Here is a 25,433-nt window from a genome sequence, read left to right as displayed (position 1 = left end):
TGTCTGATGTAGCTTCATTATTAAAGTGAAACCATACAACATTATTAATATGACAGTACATTGTATGTGGAGTTTTTTTTTTTCTCACTGTTGTAATGGTAAGAGAAAGTATTCAAGAGAAAAAGAGAAAAAGAAAGGTAAAGATCAGAGAAAAAGAAAAGAGATAAACAGTAAGAGGAAAAGGAGAAAGAGATATAGATAGACAGAAAAAGAGAAAGGAGAAGGTATATGTAGAGAAAAAAGAGATAGAGATAGTTAGAGAAAAAGAGAAAGAGATAGAGAGAGAGAAAAAGAGAAAGATATAGAGATATTCAGAGAAAAAGAGAAAGAGATAGAGATAGATAGAGAAAAAGAGAAAGAGATAGAGATAGATAGAGAAAAAGAGAAAGAGATAGAGATAGATAGAGAAAAAGAGAAAGAGATAGAGATAGAGAAAAATAGAAAGATATAGAGATAGTCAGAGAAAAAGAGATAGAGACAGACAGAGAAAAAGAGAAAGAGAGATAGTCAGAGAAAAAGAGAAAGAGATAGAGATAGTCAGAGAAAAAGAGAAAGAGATAGAGACAGACAGAGAAAAAGAGAAAGAGATAGAGACAGACAGAGAAAAAGAGAAAGAGATAGAGATAGAGAAAAAGAGAAAGAGATAGAGATAGTCAGAGGAAAAGTGAAAGAGAGATAGACAGAGAAAAAGAGAAAAATATATGGATAGAGAAAAGGAGAAAGGAAAAGGTATAGATAAGAGAAAAAAAAGAAATACACAGTAAGAGAAAAAGATAAATATAGAGAAAAAGAGAAAGGGAAAGGTATCTATACAGCGATTGGTAAAAAGAGAGAGAGAGAGAGAGGGAAAAGGGAAGTGATACATCGATGGGAGAGGGGAGAGAGTGAGATGAGTAATGTTCCACTTGAGGTGGTTCTAACCCCATTACTTACTAATTCCTCTGCAGTCTCTATGTCAGGTTTGAGATCACTATGCGGTTATAAACCTCTCATTCTTGCAATCTCTCACCCCCCTCCCCCTTTCATTGTAACAAGAATTGTGTTATTATTGTGCCCGTTATAATGGGAGTGCACTGTATATATTTCTATCTCATATTATATTCTTTTTCATATTCTCTGTCATATATTCTCTCTTATATGTTCTCTCTTATATATTCTCTCTCATATATTCTCTCTCTCATGTATTCTTTCTCATATAAATATGAGAGATAGAAAGGGAGAGAGAGGAAGGGAGCAGCTGCTATTGGGGGGAGGGGAGCGCTGAAGGGAAGGCAGAGAGTAGTGAAGAAAAGATGGGATATGGAGGGAGAGAGAGAGGAGTAGAAAGAGTGGAAGAGGTGCCCAGGCTCTGACAAGAAAGTTGAGGAAAACTTTGTAAGAAAGGAAGCGAGACACGTCTGGAGAGTTTCGGCAGGAGGTCATCTGGATGAATCAGGGCGTGAAGGGACAGATGACGAGCAGACGGACAGTCTTATCCACCAAGGATGGCTCTTTTGGTATCAGGAAGGGGGGTAAAGGGACCATGAGGAGGGGTGTGGTCATGACTTCTCATTGAAGTGCACCTCCTCCTCTTCCTTTACTCACTGACCATGTCAAAAAGTGACAGAAAGGGTGATGTGATATTAAGAGTGTTACAGCCCAATAGAGAGCCCTTTATTCTAGGCTTTTAAACTCAATCATTAGCATATGAAATATAAGTGCAGATAGTGTCTGTGGCATTTGAAGTCATAAAAGTCTTGAAAGAGTTAAAGGGATGGTATATTAGTGGAGGAGGTGAGGATTGGGCTTTTAAGTTTCTGTGAGATACCAAGAAACCACTTATGAAATGATACAGAGCATACCATTCTGAGAGGAATTTACAGTTTAGATGAGAATCCGGTTTGGGATGGCTAAGATATCCTATTCAAGAAAGTAAAACAAAGCAATCCTAATAAGAGATGGATCCCACCTTTTATTAGGATTGATCTCTTTTTGATATCTCAGCCATTTCAAAACCAATTTTCATGAAATAATCATTGAATCCCTCTTGGAATTACATGCTCTTTCATATTTCATAAGGCTTTTCTCATTATCTCACACACACACAAAAAAAAAAAAAAAACAATGTTAGAAACCTGAAGTGAGATCTCAACCAAAACTATATGATCCCTTTGAAGATACAATCTCTCATTTCATCCACTGAAAGTAGTGACAATACAGATGCAAGGGGCTGTATTCTACAAGTCATGGGTTAACCCTTACTGTGCGTAGTTCGCTGATTGGCACACACACTGGTCCGGAGTGCTTTCTTTGCCGATTGCCACAGATATCTTAAAACTAATTGTCAATGAACAGAGAATACCTAATTTCCCTAATCCCTACTGTGTCACCAAGAATTCCCTGTGGGACTATAAAAACATATTGCTACACCTGAGTGGTTTTACTACTGAGGTCATTTTTGTTCTCCTCCATTCAAATATGAGAGAGGAAATTTAGGTGTCCTTGGCATGGTATCCTAGATCTTTAGAATTTCTGTGGATGTAACCAACTTGAAAAAAGAAAAAAAAATCTCCATGAACACAACTCTGAGTAAAGACTTCACAAATAACTCAGTGCAAAATGCAATCTTTGGCACTTTCAGACTTTATATGAAATATTGAATGACCTAGTGCTGTCGTTTTCCTCACAAAGGAAATTGAAGAAAATTTCTGTAGAGCTTTTCCAAGTAATTTATAATCCCACAGCCATGATGTTTGAAATTGCACTCCAGCAACCACTGTGCAATAAAAACAAAGTTGAAAAAAACATAAGAAACTACCACAACCACATTTTCATGGAAAAATGAAGTAATACAAGATGGGGCTATCTCCTTCTCTGAATATTGCTACTGGTGAAGTTATACAACTGTATGTGTCTTTTCTCTTTCTGAACACCAGCTCTCAAAATATTCAGTCTGTTCAAAGTCAGAAGCAATGTATGTTGCTTTAACCCACTCCCTGCAAGATTTTGAACACCTTCAAAAACTTTGCACATGGCCCACCAAGTTCCCAGGAGTTGAGAGGTTAATTGGAGGGGGAGATTTTTCCCTTCTTTTTTGTGGACATGCTGATTAAGCTTGAAAACAAAGGCCCATGCAGTTTTAGCTTTGAGGGGGAAAATAGAAACAGCAGATTAAAGATAGAATGTACCTAAACAGAATTATCTATAGTGAAGGTAAAGTGATATAAATGGCTACACTCCTGCCATCTAAGTGAAATTTCCTTGGATGTGTTTAACATCCGAACATCCCAGTGTGCCCCTACAATGTATCTAGTGTAATTACAGACTTAACACTTGCTCAGTAGCCTTCCATGGTATGACTTGATTGTCCCCCACCCCACCCTATTAGGTGCCACACAGTGTTCTGAGGGGAAACAAATGGTTTCGCTCTGTTAGACGCCTGATTGCAGCTTCCTCTCTCCAACTTGCTGGCATCCTTTCTCTGCCTGATGCAAGATTTCCTTTTTTGTTTATCATCCAGACCCAAACAAGGTCTACAGAGGGGTCCTGGAGGGCTGGACCCCAGACTCTCTTGGTACCCCATGCCGGAGCTATTCCTCAAGCTATAAAAGTCTAAACTGAACATCAACCCCACCCCACCCCCTTTCTAACACCCCATACTTCCCTCCCATCAGATCTTTAAGGGTACTCCCTTTGTACTCCCTTTGTCTTCCCCCCCCCCCCATCACCACCACCACTTCACAGAGACATATCAGACATATGGCAATCAAAACAAATGTTGCCTGCAGGCAAAATTTACCTGGCTTTAAAAAAAAAGAAATAGAACCAAAAAGATAAGCTTAAGAAATGACTAATTTTGATCAATTTTGCAAATGTGCGGAACATGAAAGAACTTGTATAGTATGGTAGGATGTGCTGAATGTACAATGCAAAGCAAGCAAGTGAAATGTTGATGCATGGAAGGTATGTTGTATTGAAGAGATAAGAAATATTGACTGCTTTCGAAGAAATATTGACTGCTGTGGAAGAAATATTGACTGCTATGAGGGTCAAACAACTCTGGGATGACACCCCATGGACATGCCAAGGCTTACAGAGAAGACTAATACATAGGATCAAGACACACTTTAACCCAAAGGTTGAGAATCATCTGAAGTCAACGATGCAACAATCTTACATGATGATAAAGTGGTCATTATTTGTTTTATATTCAAAATATAACTTTTCATGAAAAAGATACAAAATGTGAGTGTCCATTGAAGTCAATAATGGACAATCTTACATTTTGATATAGTAGCCATTATTTGTTTTAAAAATTGTTTTGTATTAAATATACATCAAAAAACTATAATTTATTCTGCTCTGAAGCGAGTAACAACACACGATGAGATGAAAATAGAACAATGAGTAAATCGTCAAGATGACCGAGTCTAACCTGAATGGTTATATCTCGCAGGGTCCTCATTAGTCGAAGACACCATACACAGGGTTTCTTGTTGGGCAGCTGTTGTAGATATGTCCCAGTGTAAGTCTTGACAGCATGGGGGGGGGGGGGGGGGAGGGAATCAACTTAGGGTACTACTATGGACAAGATACGAGGAAGGACCATGGATGCGTTTATCAAGATGAAGTGACACTGTATCCTATTGGTCATATCCTGAAGGAAGCAATGGGGGTACATGGCACTTGTAGTAAGGACAAAGATTTGTGTGTCTCACAAGTACGTTTTAGTAAAGCTGAGATTAAAGATCTTAGTTATACCCCTTTCATAAACTCATCCTCCTATTATCCGCATAAGAATAATGCGGACAATTCAATAAAAAATGCGTTCACAAACTCTGAAAATAATCCGCATTATTTTTACGAGCGCCCGTCCTGAAAAAGGCGGATAATCGTCATGGTGACTGCACACCCCCCTTCTGCGGGAAAGACAGGTGACGTTTGACCGCACCCCGGCAATTATCCGCATTTATTTGGGTTTGCGTTCATAAACTCAAAATCTCGTCCCGATGCTGCTATTATGCGGATAATAGAAGGGTCGAAATAATGCGCATTATTCTTTCCCCTCTCCGATTTTACGACCAAATGTTGCGGATATTATCCGCATTATTGAGTTTATGAAAGGGGTGTTATTAGATACTGGAAAGCAAGAAATTTTTGCAAATTGGAGCCCATGGTCTTTTCCCGGCATGACATTTTTGCAAATTGCCACCAGCATTCAATGCATGTAGTGTAGACGAGAACTTTTTTGTGTGTGCAATTGAATTTTGCGAATCTTGGCTCTCGCAAAATTTGTGAAATTGAAATGCACGTGAACATTTCTGGTGAGGTACACTGTAGTAGCGTGACCATCTTTGTATGTTTTTACTATAGAGATTGAGAATATTTTCACATGGATGAGTTTGATACCCTCCTCCCTCCCCCTGCCCACTTGTCTGCCATGTATGCAAGACTAGTTTTGAATGTAGTTTATGCAATGGATCTCATGAATGATTATGTAAGGCAGCAAAGGTCAAAGGTTATAATAATAGGTAGGGTTCTACTAATGAAGAGATGCCCAAATTGGCAGGAACACTTAAATCTTGTATTTTTTTAGTTGATCAGTGTGTTACATTATCTGAGATACAGTAGTGTTTGATGGTTAAACGTAGCCTGATATCATCTATCCATTTCATAAATCATGAATATTCTCCCTCTCTCTCTCTCTTTCTCTCTCTCTTTATCTATATTCATATATTAATTCACTTGTCATTTGTACATTAAATCTGAGGATTAGATGAAATGAAGTTCTACAAATGCAATATCATGTAAAAGAAGGAAGATAAAATGCTAAACAAAAACAAACAAATCAAATGTATAGAAGCGAAAAATTCAAAATATTTGTATCCTGAAATGAATGTCTACATGATTTTTTTTTTTAAATCTCAGAATAATACATAATAATATAATAACATAATACCAAGAGGGATCATAGCCCTTTATCACTAACACTCTTGGAGGAGTCTGGGCCTTTGAATGTTTCTAAAACAGATCATATGGCACGATACAAATGCTGTAGATCATCATTATCATCATCAACACATTTCATGTTTCTTCAAGGTGAATTGTGATGGGGAAATATTAGAACTGTAGATGTACATCAAATGTTGAATCTTCTGATATGAATTAAATGAGTTGCTATGGTTACTATTTCAAAGAACTGAGCTGGAGGAAGCAGCATTGTTGCAGTGTGAAGTCTTACTAATTGATCACCTGCCAGAGTCTAGCACTGACACACATCTATATCGGGGGGCACTACACTTTTGCTGACTCAAAGATCAGTTTTTAGGATAAAAATAGGATACTTGAGGAGGAAGTGGAGAGTTATGGTCATAAGATTTCTCCACAGTGCATACCATGATCAGAAAGTGTCATCCATTTATAACCTTCTCCGAGATAAAAAGGCCATTGTCCCACTTGATGTTTAAATAGAATAATTAATATGAACCAAAAATAAAAAAGAGGCAGAATGTAAACATATAGCATTTAAACACATTTCATTCTGATATTTAAGGCACTTTCATCAGGTGTAAAGAAAGGTGTGTCACGTTGATTCCACTCATTTTACAAATCACATTGTGCATCTTTGTGGCCTAATCATTTTTTTTTTCTCACTCAATTACATCATCTCTACACCATGCTAATTCTGGGTGTATATATGTCACATGAAAGGTTTGACCTTGAAAATGTTTTGTTAATGATGCAACTTGCTCTAACAGCATTGTTACTATAATCCTTTAAACACGTTCACCCTGTACGTGTATGTTCTATGGATTTATTATTACTGTGTGTTCATGCGTACTCAATTTGTTTGTACGTGTATTGAGAACAACATTGTAGATGGGGCAAGCCAAGGGTTTCTTACGACACTGCTGTTCAAGAAAATGCTGCTCACATTTCTGCCGATTGGAAAGTGACTTGTTTCCAGCATCTGAATTCACTATGAGAAAACTTGTTTCACAAACGTGGTTTACGAATGAGATATTTGTGCTGTTTGAATACAGACATTCACCCATACACAGTTGTCTAATGAGATACAATTATGTTTTTGTTGTTGTTGTTGTTGTTGATTTTTGCTTTGTTTCATTGTAATGTTTTCCTCTGTTCTTTTTGTTTTGTTGTTGGTCTGTCTATTTGTTGTTGTTTTTTTTTTTTCTTCCAGAAATTTTTTTTTTTTTTTTTTTTTTTTTTTGGGGGGGGGGAGACAAAAAGGAAATGATTTGTCACTGACCCACAATGCACTGCACCAACCACCTGTTGTCACAGAACTGCCAGTCCCCTGACGGACGCTAACTTTTTCTTTTTGTTTATAAGGGTGGTGGGGTGGTGGGAGGGGGAGGGAGAGAAAAGGGAGGGGGAAACCAAAGGCAGTTTGAACTGAAGGCTGTCTGGGATCATGAGGGTTAATGTTTTTTCGGTTCTTGGTTTCTTGGTTGGTTCTGGTCTGGTCCCCACCTCACCTTTACTCAGAGGAAGCCGAGTCTGGCGGAAACTTTGTCATTTAATTCTCGCCTCTCTGCCGGATCTATCATCTGGTTTTTCCTCGTGTTCAAAACGAGCAGAGACGTTTCTGTAACCTGTGAAGGAGAAATGTAAAAAAAAAGGGGGGGGGAAGCTTCCCCCTCTATCAGGATTCTTGTCTTGTGCGTAGCCTCTGCCAAATCTCTCGGCAGTACAATGTCATCAACTTTCGTCAATTTCTAATGAGTCACATTCATATCATTGAAAGGAATAACTTGCAAGATCTTCCATTGTCTTACTTTCTTTTCTTTTTTTGAACGAAGAGGTACTTAAATAGTCCTGCGCTAGAGGGTTTTTCTTTTCAGTCTGAAAAGTTTTGACATATTTGCTAATAACTTTCTTGCTCTGTATAATAGCACAGAGGTTATTTTCATGGAGTCTAATGATGGCCTTATTATAACCTTTTTTGTTTAAAGTTTTTAGGCAGGTAAAAGACCTGTAGCACCACGTAAATTTGGACAAGTATTAGATTATTGCATTATTTTACCCTCACCCTGCACCCTCCCCCATCCCATCCTCTTTTCTTCTATTATGAATGAATAGATTCTGTCCCGTGAATCTTGTCTTGTCTCTGAGCAGAGTCTCTTGGTGCATTTATCATTTTTGCCCTGGCACAGAATTCAGGTTTCCGAACAACTTTTAGGGAGTTTTGGGCAGTTGATAAATGCAAAGCTGTTTTGATGTTGGGTTTAGAAATGTGGTTCTGAAACACCGAAAAAAGATTGCAAATGCTTTTCAGCCAGAAATGCATTTCTGTAGAGTCAATGAATGAAGTCGATTTGAAGCATGTTTATACAGAACGCAGCTTGGACCTGCCCACGCCAATCACTGCCAACTACACATCTCCGCTCCATGGGTAAAACTGTGCTGTGGAGCTGTGCAGTGACATTACTTCCCAGTTGACTCACGACAGACTTGATAAATGTAGCAACTTGAGAAACGTGATCCGAAAGGTGTTTGCAAACAAGTTGTAATAGTGGTTATAGAAATGCCTTTCAAACACGGAAAAGTTGATAAATGCACCCTCTGAGGTATTTGTATTCATTCTTCTTATGAAAACAACAGATTTCTTTATATCTTCAAAGTTAATTTTTGCCTTTTATAGTAGTAATATTTGCCCCCTTTTCACCTTTTTGCTTAAAATCAAAATGAAAAGAACAGCCCATGTGCCTACAAAGTCAAAGAGAATATGACAACAAAAATTTTATTCAGTACTTGTGTGAACCACAAGTAACTCACTTGTGGCTTTTTAACAACAGAGAGTCAGTGGGGTTCTGAAAACAAAACAAAACAAAACAAAAAACTACAATTTGAACAAAGAAAATTCACCTCTCAGTGTAGAGTAGTTTGAAGTCAGTTTCCTTGCCAAGAATGTTTTGTGGGCAGGATACGGTAGTGGCGGTGTAGTCCGCAGCAGCCGCCGTGGTGGTAGTAGTAGACGTGAGAAGAGTCTAGTTTCAGTGTTTGGGGATATTGCTCGGAGGGGGAACGGGGATCAGACTGGACTCCGGTCCGTGGGGCGAGAGAAAGTCAGTCAGGAGGGAAGAAGTAAAAGGTTAAGGGTGGTGTGGCCCAGACTTTAGGATCACAAAAGAATTGTGATACTCTGTTTCCCCCTCACCCCACACCCCGTCACTTAAATAGAACCTGAAACTTCAGAATGAGTTTGTGTTTTTTTGACATCCTCCCTTTCTCTCACCTTTTTCTTCATTTTTTTTTTTTGTGGAGGGGGGGGGGGGTGGAGTAATCCCACCTTTCCCCTTCACCCTAGTTTCTCACTTGAGGTGAGAAATAAGCAACAACAAAACAAGGAGGAGTGCTATACTCTCTAGGGCAGTAAACCCTGGCACAAACTCGTCTCTAACGTGTACATGCAATTAAAGGTCCTGTTTACCTTTGGGAGCAGTGATTTAAAATATGTTCAAGATATCACTTTTGATGCAATGCATATGTGTAGGTTAGTTGCATCACAGAACAACCTACCATATAAAATTTTTGCAATAAAGCCTAAAATATTTAGGAGATATCACTATTTTTCTCATTAAACCATAACTGTAGACGGTTTAGTCTGGAAACATTCTTATAATAACTATTATTCACATTTTGTATATTTAACAATACTCAGCATCGATTCTACTGGTTCAAATTTTTACATTGGTTGTTTCTATCCATAACTCACATTTTGTTAAAATTTTTTTTTAATTTTATGCTTGGAAAATTTCTCCATTATGAATTTGAAGTGTTTTGTTTTGTGTTTTGTTTGTTTGTCTTTGTTGTTAAGGAGATGGTAGGGGTGTGAATACACCACACGGGAAATCAATGTCAGAGTTTGAATGACAATTGGTAGCCCAGTAACCTTGTTTCCGGTCACCGGCTAGCAGGTTAGCTGGTGAATAGGATTTGGTTTTACCGCTGAATCACTGAACTACATTGTAATATGCATCAGATGAATCAACATTGTACGTTACAAGGAAATGTCATGACATGTCTCAGCTGACATAACATTATTCTACAATATATTTTAAATCAAAGGAACAGAATGTGAGAGAGCCTTGTATATGTGACCCACCACAACAAAAGGATCCAAAAGTCGCTGACAGCTTAGCCTAGAAAATTGAGTTTGAAGTCAGATCATCAAAATCGGTCGAAATTATCGGATTTCTGTTTTTGGCAGAATTTTTTAATCTAATGTATCGTTTATCATGTGCCAAAATTTTGAAGCTAAATGATCAAAGGAAAGGCAATAAATTAGTGTTTTTCTGGGCCATGATTTTCTGACTTTTAATGGAACAGAAACTTGTCCCAAGATTTGGATTTAGTGCCGCAGACAGACTCCACCCCTCGCAACGAGGGAGTGATCTTATTGGTCAGTGCGTAGCATCCTGGTTACTGATTGGTCGTGCATAGGCGCTGGCACTAAGCTTGGATGAACATTGCGGAGGTTGCTAGGTGCATGCCTTATATTGTCAAGAGGTGAAAACTGTCTTGCCTCTCCTTGATTATGATGGCGTCAAAAGGAAAACTTTGAACGCGGTTTTCTCGAAACACTGATTTCCTAAAGCACTTGACATGTGCTAATGAAATCATATGTATCTCCGCAACCGAGTACTTTTATGAGTCGTGTTATATATGAAATTAAAGGAGAAGAGTAAGGGAATAATGTCATGTGATGTATTTTTCAGAAAATCATCCTTCCCGACTTTCGGATCCTTTTGTTGTAGCGGGTCACAATGCATCAGGGCCCCGTTTTATCAAAAGATAAAATCGACTTTAAATTTCCTTGCTACACAGGCTGCCATAGACTTACAGTTGAAATCAACTTTATAATCAACTTTAACTCTTCATAAAACAGGGCCCAGATGAATCAACATTGTACGTTACAAGAAAGTGTCATGACATGCCCACGCTGACGTAACAGAATGTGAGAAGCCTAAAAACAGAAAGAAAATGGATGGCATTGCACGAAATGAGAGAAGTTGTAGAATGTTACAATTTCCAAATAATGCTTTAATGAATTTTCATTGTTTCATAGATCTGTTTATGTCTGAAAGGTTTAAAGGTGAAATCCAGTCCAAAAATAAGTTAGTCTGATAAAAAAGAGTAAAATCTTACGAATTCAATGGTAAAAATTTGACTGAAATTAGATGAAAAATAAGGAAGTTATGAAATTCTGAAGTTTTGCTTATTTCTGGAATAGGGTTCTTGTACAGTGGATATGAATATGCGAATGAGTGAGCTGACTATGTCATACCCTCACAAATTTTCACTGACCGTGTACAAAAAATGACGAAAATCCAGTGTTTCTGTCTCTGAAGTCTAAAACATGATGTTATTCCTGTTTGAATAACTTCAGAACAGCTACCAGTCAGATATATTAGGATTTGAGCCTCGGGCATAATTGCGTTTGAATGAAAAACTAGCAATTCCAAAATTTTATGTACAAACTATATGGCAAGTTGTGAGGGTATGACATGCTCACTTTGCCATTTGCATGTTCATATTGACCGTTCAAGAACTGTTTCCTGAAAAATTAGCGAAACTTCAAAATGTCATAACTTCCTTATTTTCACCCGATTTCAATCAAAATATTACTGTTGAACTCGTAAGATTTTACTCTTTCTTATCACACTAACTTATATTTGGACTGGATTTCCCCTTTAAGAGGTGACAGTGCTACTGCTCTCATGTATTTGTTGAAGCTTATAAAGTTGTCTTCATATTCTACCCATTATGACTTTTGTTAGCATGAGGGAATTAGAAGTGTGAATCTATGTACTAAAGTAATGCTTTTTTATTTATATTTAAGAAATTTAGAACATAATGCCATTCCCTTTATTCCCATATCACCATTTTAATGATTATTGTAATAATTATTTCATACATCAAAACATATGTCATTTTTGAAACAGGATATATATAAAGTGGTATATCTTAAAGCAGGATAAGTATTATGTAATCTTGCAGAACATATCAAAAGAATGCTCCCTCCTAGCAAGTCTTAAAGGTAAAACATAGTTCTTGTACGCCTAAAGTACTGTCAAATTTCGCTCCAAAATATACAAGTATGCCTAAGAAATGTGTGGAATAACACTGTAATAACAAGATATTCATTGGGTAATGGCGAAAATGTGAAATGTTCTCCAGAAAGGTTTGCTGGAGTTGCAATCTCAGAACAGGTCAGGCTGACTCAGGGACAACTCGGCCTCACTTTGATGGTCCGGCCGAGTTGTCCCTCTGGATTGTACAGTGTTCTACTATGGTAGCACTTCGCATTCTGACTGGTCGCAGTTAGGGTCCGAGTTGATACAATGTGCGCATCAAAGAACCTCTTTGGTGCACATGAAAAATGAAGGTGCGTCTATGAATAGAATATGGTGATCACGAACTGCGTGTAAATTGTCTGAAATAGGGCTGAGTTGTCCCTGAGTCTGAGTTAGACTGGATCCTGCATGGAATAAAAGTCGGTATACCGTCTTTTATTATTCTGCACTTTTAATCTCAAAATACTCCAAAACTACTCATCATCCTGGCAAATCGCATCAGCCAGTTAAGTTTCTTGGTAGACCCTTTGGCTTTATGATATATTGCAAGCAAATATGAAATGGTTCTCAAACCCTTACCAGAACTATGTTTTACCTTTAAGTTCCTTGTGTTGCACTCAAGAGGTTAAGCCAAGTGTGGTTGATTTTTAATGGAAACCCTATACCACTGAGCGAGATCGTTTGCAAGGAATTCAAGAAGACGAGGAAGGATGAGAAAAGGCGGAGATAAGCACTGGGAAGTGCCGAAGCGACGGTCAGCGGAAGAGATAGATCACGGTATTATTCTAACGCCGGGCAAGCGGACTGGCTGGCAAAACAAGGCAAAGCAGGGCAAGAACAGGCGAGAGCTAAAAAGAGGTTCTGCGTGCCTGGAAGGGTGTTCTGTCGTTGAACTCGTGTACTCTGTGGCGCAAGCGTTTGCGGTTGCGGTTTGCAGTTTGCGGAGAAAACCAGCAAACATGAAGAAAATGTTAACCTCACATCATAGTTAGGATGCCTACTTTGTAAGTACCGTAATCTGAGCAACCGGTGGTACATTAGGGGAATCCACACATGCATTTAGGACAAAACCCTTTTCCATGTGTTAGAAATCACAAACAAAAGTCTGTGGATCATGTATAGATTTTGAATCCGTAAATGCATATAACACATCACTTCAGTTAATTTGCTTGGATTTGATTGTGATTAATTTTGCAAGTGCATGCACGTGCATGCGTGTACATTGTTTAGGGGGCTTGACTGACAGTGCTCACTGCTTTGTGATATTCTCCCTCCCAATTGAACGAAGCAGTTTGTCGCTCCGACTAGGGGCTCCATTCCTGTCACATGATTGGCGCAGTGTGTCCCCTCACCATATATACTTCAGGGGGGCATTTCATGAAGCAATTTGTCCGACAACTTTGTCAGACAAATTTGCTCTCAATCAATCAGATGCAAAGATTTCGGTAGCTTTTAACAGTTTGTCAGAAAAAATATCTGGCAAAATGCCTCATGAAATGCCCCCCAGCAGGAGGGCACTTCATGTAGCGTTTTGTGAGATATTTTTTTTTTCTCTTATAAACTGTTAAAGCTAGTGAAATCCATGCATCTGATTGGCTGAGAGCAAATTTGTCAGAAAAAATATGCGACAAAACGCTTCATGAAATGCTCCCCAGATATCAACAGGTAAAGCAGATAAGGTGTGAGAGGGAAAGCAAATCATTGAGAGAAAGAGAAGGAGAGAGAAAAAGAGAAGAGATACCTGAGCTTATATTTTGCCCAAAATAATGAGCAAACCAGCTCTGCGTGAGCAATTTCCAGGGGATGGATTCCGAGGTAATTCCGCAGACAGTAGTGCCGTCTTCTTTTATGGATGTCCGCCGTGCATCTTCAGGAAGCCGGAGTGATCTAATTATACCCTCGTTGCGATGTCAACAGGATTTCGGCTATCATGCACACCAAATTGCAGCAACAAAAGAAAAGATAAAAAAGAGAGAGAGAGAGAGTTATATATAAAAGATGGAGAAATAACTTGCAGAATGTTAGTCCAGGAGTAATCATACAGAAGAAGAATGCATGATGTCAGCTCTTGCGGGATCAAAATAAATGAAACGAAAATTGAGGGATATTACTTGAGGTCACGTCTTTGTAAGAATATTGCAGTCTCTAAACTGGGATTGATAAAAACAGAAGCAAGGAATATTGTTTGCACACATGTTTTATTTTTTTCTGTAGAAGTTTCAGATGTGATGCATAGGATATAATGCTGAAAGCATAATGGCTTCCATGCATTGCTGTCTACACAAAGTACGTGCTTGAATTGTTTGTGATAGAAAGAGAGAGAGAAAAAAGGAGAGAGGATAATAAAGAGAAAGAGAGAAAGAGTTAATTCTAAAACTACTGTATGTTTTGATAATTGTGTTATTGAAACAAAATCTATGTTCGAACTCACATTTGTCGTAAACGGTTGTAATGAAAGAAATAGAACATGCAGACATTGAAGAATCCAGTGTTGGAAAGGACATTTAAGTGAAAGATTCTTTTCAAGTTTCACTTAATGAATCCTCAATGCTGATTGGTTACAAATGGGAAAAAAAAAGATCAACAATTGCTTTCAATTGTTCAAAAATAGTTATTGAACTGGCCCATAGCGCTAAACTACCCCATGCTATTCAACTGCCCTCTTGATTCATAGCAGGACATACGTAGATATGTACATCTACTGCAAACACTTGGCTTCTATCTTGTGAGAGGTGATCCTTGTAAGGTGTGATTGCAATGCAGATATCTGTGGCAGAGTAGAAAACAATTTCTTCACAATACAGTATTTCAAAATGTCATTTTCCATTGTTTGATATATAAAACAGAAACGGACTGCTTTTTGGGGCATTGTTCAGTTTGCTGGCCCCTTCCAAACACCTCTGCCAGGGTCATATAAATGTATGTAGCAAAGACGCCTGTGGGCAATATTATTAACAATGCCTGAAGAGAGGTCCATATCTTTTACTCCCATTTTCCTGATAGGGAAACATTGTATCGTTATCATCATTATTATTAGAGGCCAAAACCACTAATTTGTGAAGGGAGGGTGAGATAATTAAGAAAACGAGCAGTCATCTTCAAGATGCTTGTGTCAGTCTTGTGTCATGAATTATTGTCAATCATCAGTTTATACCGCCCCGCTACATGAGGCGGGGTCACGTTCAGGTGGATTCGAAATTCAATTTCACTGTCGTGAGTTGGGCATGGGAGTGTTTGTGGTGGGGGTGGACTTTGTCGTCACCTTCCAGCCACCCGAGGCAGTGTGTATTGCAACATTCTTAACTAATGTTGAAAAACATCTCCATGCCGTCGTGCTGCGCGTGCCGAGAAAACAGGAAAGAGCCGTAACGAGAGGTTTCTGAAGAAATCGTCTGAATTTTCGAAAGCAATTAGCGCAATGAAGGTCTTAGAGCGAGAGTTAGTGCACCGAGGACTGCAGTACAAAGGGTGATAATTACAGGTTATTTTACCTCGTGACTTCATTATGGTCTTCTTAATTGACGACGTGTTGCTTTTATGACATGAAATGCTCTCCTTGGGTATTTCCTTCTCCTCTTGTCTCCTGTTTTCTTTCTGCACTTTGCTTTTCTTTTCTGTATTCTTCCTTCTTTCTCATCCACACTCTTTGAAGTTTCCACTTTTCACTTTGTTTTTTTTTTTCTTTCCTTTCATTTCGAGGGATGCACGTATTTCAATCAGTTTTGTGAGGCCATTCCCTCCATTTTTTTTTGCAACATATAAAAGTAGGTACATGTATACATGTATGTATGCATGTGCTTTAGATATTTAATGAGTGCAATGCTAAGTTTTTTGACTTTTTGTACTTATTGTATGTCCAATTTCAGTTATTATGTTGTGTGTTCTGTATTGACAAGAAAAAGAAAGTGAAGTTTGAACTGAAATCTGGAATAAGATTCAGCAACTAGGATACTTTACAAAATTTTGCTATACAAGCAGTCACATGAACAACAAAGGGCTCAAAACATGGTTCAACATGGTTTGCAGGGATCCTAGATTTTCTCCTAGGTTTGAGTAGGAAGTTTCAATAGAAGTTTCGCAAGAGTTTTCGGGGGGGGGGGGGGGGTTGCGGGCACACTGGCAAAACTTTGTGATCTGAAACTTCCCAAACTTAAACTTTGTGATGTTTTGCTAGTGTGACCATGGCTAATGAGTAGGAAATATTACAATATAGAAAACGGCACAAAAGTACAGAAGAGTGTTTCCTCATATTTGATAGGTGTGAACAGACAAAGTGGAATTGAAAGAATTGCAGACAAGTAGTCATCAATGAGACATTAGAAACAAATGAGAGAATGTTGGGCAATGTTGAGTGAGTTGGCCTTCCCAAAACTCTTATCACAGGTGTGGGATAGAGTGAAGCAATACCAAACTGGGGTGACTAAAATCCACGAGAGCATATATTGAGTACCAAAGTGTGATGTCATAGCTATTCATCGCCATGGAAACTGGCTCTAGACAACCTCACCTAGCCCAAGTGTTCATGCACTCACCTGGTTCCGACCCAAGCTATAACAAAAGACTGTGACATCATAATCACTTCATTACTCTATTGACATTCATTTTTGGATTTGATCTCAGCTAGAAACCACAAACATTGACAAGTGGGTGACTCTGCAAATTACTCCAGCATTGCAGCATGCCATGATAAGAGTTAATCAACTGGGAAAGTTTTGATGAGTGGCCTTTAAAGGGATCGTATGGTTTCCGTTGAGACCTAATTTCAGGTTTCTAACATTTTTTTGGTGAGATAATGAGAAACCTCTTATGAAATATGAAAGAGCATGTAATTCTATGAGGAATTCAATGTTTATTTGATGAAAATTGGTTTTGAAATGGCTGAGATATCCAAAAAAGAGCAATTCTAAGAAAGTGTGGGACCCACACTTTATTACGATGTCTTTGTTTTACTTTGTTTTTGGATGTTTCAGTCATTTCAAACCCGATTTTCATCAAATAAACTTTGAATTCCTCTTAAAATGGTATGCTCTGTACTATATCATAAGTGTTTTCTTGATATTTTGCAAAAAAGTTTAAAGCCCAATTCTCACCTCCACCAATACTGTACCATCCCTTTAATGGCATGTTTTAGTGGAACAGTGGGGCTAGTTGTTTTGTTTTTGTTTAATTTTGTTTTGTTTTGTTTTGTTTTTGTTTTATTTTGTTTTGTTTTGTTTTGTTTTGTTTTGTTTTGTTTTGTTTTGTTTTATTTTGTGTTTTATCCCCCTTAGCAGGAAGGGAATCTGTGGTATCCTTCTGAAAACTTCCTGACCAAGAAAGTGACCTTCCCATGTCAAAGAATCATGACAATTAGCCTCTAGGGTAGCCTCCTTCTGGGAAATATCGGGACTTTTTGTGTATACGTTTGTGTGTGCGTGCATGTGTGTGTAAGCTATTAAAGAATATGATAATCATCACTATGTACATGCATACTTTTTATGGTTTTATACTTTGATTTAAAAAAAAAAGAACTCCTGCCCAGGAAAAAAAAATGGTACTGGAAAACAAACCAGTCTGTTGAAAAAGTTTGCATTAAAATGGAAAGCCACTTGATGTTCAAATTGACTTCAGGTGGAGTGAAATCAAACAATAGGATAGGAGTGATAGAATTTGCTTTCAAAATGTAGCATGCAAGTGATGATTATAAATTTAAAATTTATAATATAATATATAAAATATAAAATTATAACATTTATCAAAAGGGATGGTATAATTTTGGTTTAGATGGGGCTTCATGTTTACTACTTTTTTGGTGAGATAATGAGAAACCTCTTATGAAATAGGAAACAGCATACAATTCTAAGAGGAATTCAGGGTTTACTTGATGAAAATTTGTTTTAAAATGGCTGAGATATCTAAAAACAAAGTGGTCCTAATGAAAGATGGGACCCATATCTTATTGATTGTTCAATAAATGGACATGTGGCATAAAAAAAAAAAAAAAAAACTTTCTTTCAAAGCCAACTGTGTACCACGCTGCCATCCCTGTACTCTGATGTTGATCTAGTCACGAAAATGAAGACGCATCGGGAACAATTAATTGGGTCAGCAGATCAACTTCATCATTAACCATCAAACCTCCTTTGAAGTCAGCCCCCACCCCCCCCCCCCCCTGCCATATTTCAGTGATATCACTGTATGGCATTTCCTCCTCAAATATTGAGGAAATATGAAAATAAGTCCTGACACTGGTGAATATGGGTATCATTTCCTTCTAACTTAATTACCCTCCGTTTGAGGCTTTGGTTTCTCATCACAACTTGCTTTCATTAGAAGAAAAACTCTTCTGTTTAACTTTCATTGATATGCATATAGATAGCAATGCCATGTGGTATACAGTAATAAGTTGAGCATCTTGGGATTGTGAGCTGTAGTGTCGATGTATGATATTAGAGAATTATGAAAAAAGTGTATCCTTTTTGTGCAGTTCTGGTTAGAAGTGGAACAAATAGAGTGGAGTAGATGGATAGAGAGAGAGTCAGAGTTCTAAGAGGAACTTGAGCCTTGAGTGGTGAAAGAGGATAAAAGGTTTAATCTTAAGAAAAATGGATATTTCATCTCAATAAAAAAAAAAAATAAAATCTTGTTCATAAAACAAAGGAAATCATCGTTGACCAGCAACTGTAGCAGTTGTGATAATAGACCATTGTTTTTATCATGTGGTAAAGCATGATTCATCAATAAAAAGAAATAAGATAAGATAAATATGATAGAAGGATTTGAAAAAGACTGATGAATGTGCGTTGGAGTGTTAAGTGAGGTTTAATAATAATAAGAAGAAAACAGCACTCTAAGCCTTGAATCAAGGCTACTTGTATATCTAGGGCACTGCTCATAATTAGGGGTAAATGGATGTGTCATTGGAAAGACTAAACCATCTCTGTTTTCTTCCTGTGCCCCTCCCCAATGATCCCTATGATTGTCTTAGATTAACTCCCTCAGAACCACAAACTCTGTAAATATCATTGACTATATAGATGAGCAGGTTGTCAATGGGAATGGTAGGGTTATGTTCTAGATATTATGTTTCAAATTTGGGTAAAGAATTGGTAACATGGAGAGAACAGTAAATGGGAAAACTGTTCCAATTCAGATATATATTATTGTAAATGATGTTATACAATTGTAATTTAACACATGAAAATATCACCTTGTACATGAAAGTAACAGAATGAATGGACAGGCATCGCTGGGTGCACCTGCAAATAACTTTGGTGTCAAATCATGGAAACCTCGTCATCAAAAATACATGTATCTGTACATGAAAACAACAGCTCTTAGAGTATACAGATTGGAATCCCTGTAATGAATCATGAACAGCGGCGCTATACTCAGCACACGTTTACGGCTATAAAGATTGTCAACTTGATTTGGTCAGTGCCAATGAGCATACACTTCGATGCACATATTCGCTGACGGGCATTTCTACTCTTGGACGCCTGTGCTAATCGTCATTTTTTTTGTTTTTTTTATGTACTGTGGTGGCAGCGAATAAAGATTTGATTTATTCAGTTCTCCCTACACTACCCAGGGTTCATTTCATGAAGTCATCACAAAAAAAATCTACTTTAATCTCTGAATGGCCAAAGTTGCCTATATATGTAGCTATGAGAGCCTTTCAAAGAGAAGTAAAATCCATTTTGTGAAGTCTCTCATAAGTGTGTCTTCTGAGCAAAAAAGTCTCTCGTAAGAGTTTCATGAAACAGACCCCTGGTCTTTAAAACACAGGTGCATTGTATTACCCACACAGAAGGGGAGGTGTTATATTTGGAATGCTGACAAATGTTTCTGAATCACACTGCGCCACCGTGCATCATCATTAAATTTTTCAGGACGTGCTTTTACCGCTTGGGAAGGAGCACTTGGATAAGTGCATCAAATCGGGCAAGTTCATGATACGTCCGGCATATTTTGGCTTGCTTTGTCTTGAGAAGGGGGAGGGAGATTGATCACTTGTCAAAATGAATTTAGAGATATTCATGCACATAATTGAAGGCTAGTCACTGATCTCTGGTAAGCAAAACAAAATGGCAATAAGCTGCCATTGCTGGATGAATAGACCATTACATGTAGTGAAATCATGCATGGACAACGATATGAAGAAAATATAAAGAGAATTCCACATGTCTTCTTTTAAAAGAAAAATACACTTTCTCTTTACTTGTTACTGACGTATTGAAAAGCTAATGCTACTTCCTCTGCTTTCTGAAAGTGGTATGGAAGTCAAGTGCTCCTTTAGTATGCTAGAAAAGTGAAAATATGATCCAGACCCTGAAGTTCTCCTCAAATTTCGATTGGCAAATTGTTGCCAGGTTATAACTGACCTTGTTGCCATAGCAACCATTTGTCAACCAATTGCAGACTGGATGATGGTCACCCCATGAACTTTATCCTCTCAATAATTAGTCTGGTGATTTTATGGGAAACTGCTTCTAAAGGAAGAAACTCTATATCTAGCTGACTGAAACCACTTGCCAATTCATAACCAAACTATACGAAGACACATTCCTTCAACTCATAAAGTCCTTTTTCAACAGCATCTGTTGATTGGCCTTCTCCAGGTAAATGATTAAGGGGCAGACATCATACGTGATGTGCATTTGGTAAATGTAAAGATAGGAAACCTTCTAAGCTATGTACCAGGACAACCCATGGTATCAATCTTTACCCCTTGCGGTGCATTGTCCACCAGTTGACATACATGCTGGGTTGTCTTCTTTGCTAGTTCAATAATTCCTACTGCACAGAAATTTTGTGCAATATTTGTCCCATCAAGCCTGCTGTATCAAGCCTACTCTCCTCATGTAGGCAAACTAATGATTTTAGTACTGATGCTCCCAGCATTATTTTTTTTTTTTTGACACCACAGAGATTTGCAGAGATCTACATCGTTGACAAATGAGGCTTTACCTTGAAGGGGCCACTAAATATCTGGATTTGCAGAAACAATGAACCAATCAATGCTGGCGAGATTTTCTGAGAGAGAGAAAGATTTAGCATGGCCTTGACATGGAAGAATTGATTTGAATGCTGCTGAGACTTAAAGAGGCCTTCAAGCTTTGTTTTTGTCCCGCGTTTCTTTTGTATTTGTTGGACTGTGATCACTTCCAATTCAGTGATTGATTCACATCAACGCCCATCCGTCGGGAGATATTCCCGTCTGATATGAAGATTTCTCTTTCTTGGGATGTGCCAATGCTGTGTGGATAAGATCACTGCGATGACCTATGGAATCTACACCATGGACAGATCCTTATCCGCATATATACAAAGACTTTTGTCATAAGATATGCATTATTCCTTTAAGAATATGCTGGATATCTGGGTAACCCGTTGAGGATGAGTCCCGAGTATACCGTACTCAGGCAAGTGTCTATGAGAAATGTGTGTTGTAGCAAAATCAAACCGTCCCCAACGGTTTAAAGTATGATTCAGCGAGTGAAGCTATGATTCAAAGTACCTTTAATATATCAATATTCAGGACATGATGCTTTGAGAGCATAATAAATTGTGTCTCACTGGTATAGATTCAATTTAGATGAGAAATTCACCATCGACTATCACAAAATAAGGGCTAGTTTTAACTACATTAAAGGGATCGTATAGTTTTGGTTGAGACCTAATTTCAGCTTTCTAACATTTTTTGGTGAGATAATGAGAAACCTCTTATGAAATATGAAAGAGCATGTGATTCTCTGAGGAATTCAACGTTTATTTGATGAAAATTGGTTTTGAAATGGCTGAGATATCAAAAAAAGAGTGATTCTAATAAAGTGTGGCACCCACACTTTATTATGATCGCTTTGTTTTACTTTGTTTTTGGATGTTTCAGTCATTTCAAACTGGATTTTCATCAAATAAACTTTGAATTCCTCTTGAAATGGTATGCTCTGTACTATACCATAAGTGTTTTCTTGGTATCTTGAGAAAGTTAAAACCCCAATTCTCATCTCCACCAATACTGTGCCATCCCTTTATTAAGGTCCCTAGGGGAAATTTGCTTTTAAAGAAAAATAACCATGTCATTAAATTGGCAAATCTGAATTTTACTGTATGTCTTATACTGGAGAATGATAAGATGGAACGAGTTATTTTCTGCAACTGAAGCGAGCAATCATATTTGAGCAAGAAATGACTCAAAAGAGAATTTTTCTGAACTCTCCCTTTAATACACAAAACAGACAATGAGCAACAAATATCATTGGGTAAAAAGAGTCAGGACCAAACGGAAACATGGTTTCTTGGACTAGGATGGGTTAGGCATATAACTCGTTGAGGACAAGCTGATTGGCTATAACATGCATTTGTCATAGACATCTGCCCGGGTATACTCGAGAATAGTCTTCAATGAGTTAATAAAAAGTACCAAGCGATTCTGAGCACTTTGGCTCTCTACCCACGCACTATAATAGGAAGTGGCATATTTCACTTTTGTTTTGCACAGGTGTACACAACTTGTCTGTTTGTTTCATAGAACTTCACCTGCAGAACTATAATCATATATGGATGAAAAGTTCTGGGTAAAAATAAAAAACCAATCACTAATCACCCACACATTATATTCTCACCCATATTGATGGAAAAGCATACAAGCCCCTACCCACCCACACTCAACACACCTGTACTATGAAGAAAATATCTGATCATACCCATTGTTTAATTTCTCATGTTATTGGGAATGAATAAGATTTCTAGAATGGATGATGTGATATGGGGGTGTTCATCTATGGAGAAAATATCTATTCATACTCTTTGTTTGATTTCTCATTTTCATGCTATGGGAATGAGAAGGATCTAAAGAATGGATGATGGTACATATTTTTATGTTATGTCATGTGTGTGAATACTTTCCATACGTCACTTCTTAGTCAAAACTCAACCAAACTCTGAAGCCATATCATACACCAACTACTCAGCATTTTTTTTTATTACAGAGTATGGCCTTGGCCCCTATGCTGTACAAACAAACAGCTCTCTAAATGGACTTCATTCAGTTTCACTTGCCAGCAGTGTTCATGGTGAACAGTCAATTTTGTGTACAAAAAGCTCACCCGAAGACTGAAGCAGTACTGTAAAATGAAGAATGTTTGCATGCATTTGAATTTCGCGAGCGCCAAGATTCGCGAAATTAAAATGCATGCGAAATTTCCTGTCTACACTTTATGCATTGAACGCCAGTGGCAATTCGCGAAAATTTCATGCCCCGAAAAAGGCCTTCGGCTCCAATTCGCGAAAATTTCGTGCCGCGAATATATCATGTTTTAGAGTATTCTATGACATCACACGCCAGTCTATCTGTTCATACTGGTTCACATGTGAAAGCAAAGTAAAGCAAACAAGGCAACAACAACAATAGCAACAACAAATCACCATTGAATACATACCTTGTACATATACCCATATCAATCCATGAATATGTTTTGAGCATTTATGGTCTTTGCAGTTTTGGTTTTCTCTTTCTTTCTTTTTTTTTTCTTTTTCTTTGATACACGATTAGTACCCAATTTGCATGGATGATCTGTTGTTTGTTTTGTTTTTTCTTTTTGTTTTTCCACCACAGTTTGTTTGTTTGTTTTTTTGTACATACATATGTCTGCATGTACAATGTATGTGTGCATTCTTTTCTGGTGTACTGTATATGCCGAATGTTTCGCGAGGTTTTTATTTTCGCGAATTTCGCGAGTCAGGTGCTATTCGCGAAATTAAAGACACGCGAAAATATTGACTCTGATCCCCATTGTGAATGTCTCGTACGCATGTACATTAAAGAACTCCACGATCGCGAATTTAACCACTCGCGAAAACGTCGGGAATTCCCGATTCGCAAAAATTTAGACTCGCGAAATATATGGCGTATACAGTATTATTTGATCTTTATGGGCTTTGTATCAATACTGTCATCCAGAAAACTTATGCAGTGATACTATAATGACTCGTACTTTACTGCCACGACAATCATTTCAGAGAAACCCCCTAAAACAGAGTTTACTGCTGTGGGAACCAACGATTTCACATTGAGTCTATTATTGTCCCTGTCTGTACATCTTGCAATAAAACAGGCAGGGACAGAAAAGAAAGCAAAACAAAAGCAAAAAACCTAACAAAAATATTACTTCAGATAAAGGCAGTTGTTAGCACGTTATGTACAAGTACCAAACACAGCCTTGTGTCAGGCAAATACTGTCAACTTCAAGGGCATGGGGGGGGGGGGGGAATAAGCGATGACAGAAAAATTGATGTAAAAATTTGAGAGAATGACAAGAGAAAGCCAGATGCGAACTATTGCAACCCTCTAGATGACACAGATAGCTGTTACCAGCAGAGTTTGGGGGGCCCTGCACAATCTCTGTCAAAATGTGTAACGTGATTCAAGCTGATGCTTTAAGGGGAGAGCGTGTGTGGGGTATCTATTTTGGGGAGTCATGGGTTCAAGTGGGTTTACATTTAGCATGACTAGAATCATCCCCCCTCTCCCTGTTCCCCTTCCCCTCCCCAATCCCCCCCCCCCCCTTCAGCAACTCTTCAGAGAAGAAATCCACCTCCCCCCCCCCCCAATAGAACAAGTTAACTTCAAAAGAAAGAAAAAAATATTCCTACAGAATGATACAAAAATGGCAAAAGTGAGACAAGAAATAAGGAAGATGTGACATTTTGATATTTTGCATTTCTTTTCAGGAAACATTTCTTGACCAGTCCTTATGAATATTCAAATCAGCAAGTTGATGATGTCATGCTCTCGCAATTTCTTATTCATTTCATATACGGAAGTGACAAAAATCTCATATTTCGTCTGTACTGTGCAAATATAAAACTTGCCTGTCAACCCCCCCTTGGTATGAGAACATGCATTTACTTGTATTAGCTGAAAATGAAAACAATTTCTGAATTTCATGCATGTACATGTATATAAAGCTGCATGCAGTTCGTTACAGGATTCTCAAATATATCTGAGCTAGGCCAGCCTTCCTGCTCCGTGGATCTCCTACTTACGCTACTGAGTCTTTTATCAAAGCAGGTGTCATGTGACTGGATCAGACTGAGTCAGGTGACTTGGTCAGACTGAGTCAGGTGACTAGATCAGACTGATTCAGGTGATGGGAGCCAGTTGAGGGGCTGAACTTCCTGTCACCGTCCCAACTCATTCTTGCAAAGGAGTCCCATTTCCGGGTTAAGGGGGAATGTTCCTCTCTTCCAGGATGCATGCTTTTTCTCCAATATTTAGATTATGATTTAGATTTAGATTTAGATTTAGGTCATGAGGTCCATTTGAATTAAGTTATACATCATTTTAGACCTTAACATTTGCTCTTTCAG

At 38.0% G+C, this 25,433-nt stretch overlaps 1 protein-coding gene across 1 annotated transcript in view; it reads left to right on the top strand.

Annotated features, from left to right (window-relative positions):
- LOC140240021 (rho GTPase-activating protein 18-like) overlaps window positions 1-25,433 on the top strand; it is a 138,822-nt gene that overhangs the window by 74,234 nt on the left and 39,155 nt on the right. The gene's annotated exons all lie outside the window — the stretch shown is intronic.

The sequence above is a fragment of the Diadema setosum genome, chromosome 16, assembly GCF_964275005.1.
Source record: "Diadema setosum chromosome 16, eeDiaSeto1, whole genome shotgun sequence".
NCBI classification, from domain to species: Eukaryota; Metazoa; Echinodermata; class Echinoidea; order Diadematoida; family Diadematidae; genus Diadema; species Diadema setosum.
The sequence above is the reverse complement of the archived record's forward strand: the minus strand, read 5'-3'. Positions and strand labels throughout refer to the sequence as shown.